Below are 686 nucleotides of genomic sequence, written 5' to 3'. Positions count from 1 at the left end.
AACAAATGGACATTATACTGAAGTAGTGCAAATTCTCTTTTTCCCTGATATTAAAGTATAAACTGATCATCTTTATTACTAACTGTCGTTCAGAATATGGTACCCAGTGGTGTGACATACGTTATATCAAGTTTCACTCGAAAGACATTCCTACTGACCAGCAAACAAAATCAATTAAATTTATCGTTTCTACACTAGTAAGTCTGTCAGGAAGCAGTTATATCGTGTATGCAAAGGTCGTATTACATGTTATAACCGTTATTTGTGGCACTGAAATATATGCAAATTTAGCTAAAGAACATAGAGAGTCGTCAAAAACAAATGCTATACTTCTATATAATGTTAATTCTAAAGTCACAAGTCACAGAGGGGGGGGGGACATCCCCACGTGTCGTCTGCAAATTCTCATTTCTAAGCGTTCGAGGCACAGAATCTCGCGTGATACTGAAAAAGAATTCGAAATTAATTTGGTGCTGCGAAATCGTCTAAGAAAAAGCTACATTGTGATAAATGGCTATGCGGAATTAATAACAGCAAGATTACTCGAAAATAAGGGATTTTCATGCCCCGCTGTAATCTGCACGTCATTCTGATGGATTGCTTGTGATGGACTGTGTAATGGACTCGAGAAAGAGATTTTCGTGGAAGAAATCAAAATTGTTTGAAGAATGTTGATCTGGTAGTTT

This window comes from Penaeus monodon, chromosome 30 (genome assembly GCF_015228065.2).
Source record: "Penaeus monodon isolate SGIC_2016 chromosome 30, NSTDA_Pmon_1, whole genome shotgun sequence".
NCBI classification, from domain to species: Eukaryota; Metazoa; Arthropoda; class Malacostraca; order Decapoda; family Penaeidae; genus Penaeus; species Penaeus monodon.
The sequence above is the reverse complement of the archived record's forward strand: the minus strand, read 5'-3'. Positions refer to the sequence as shown.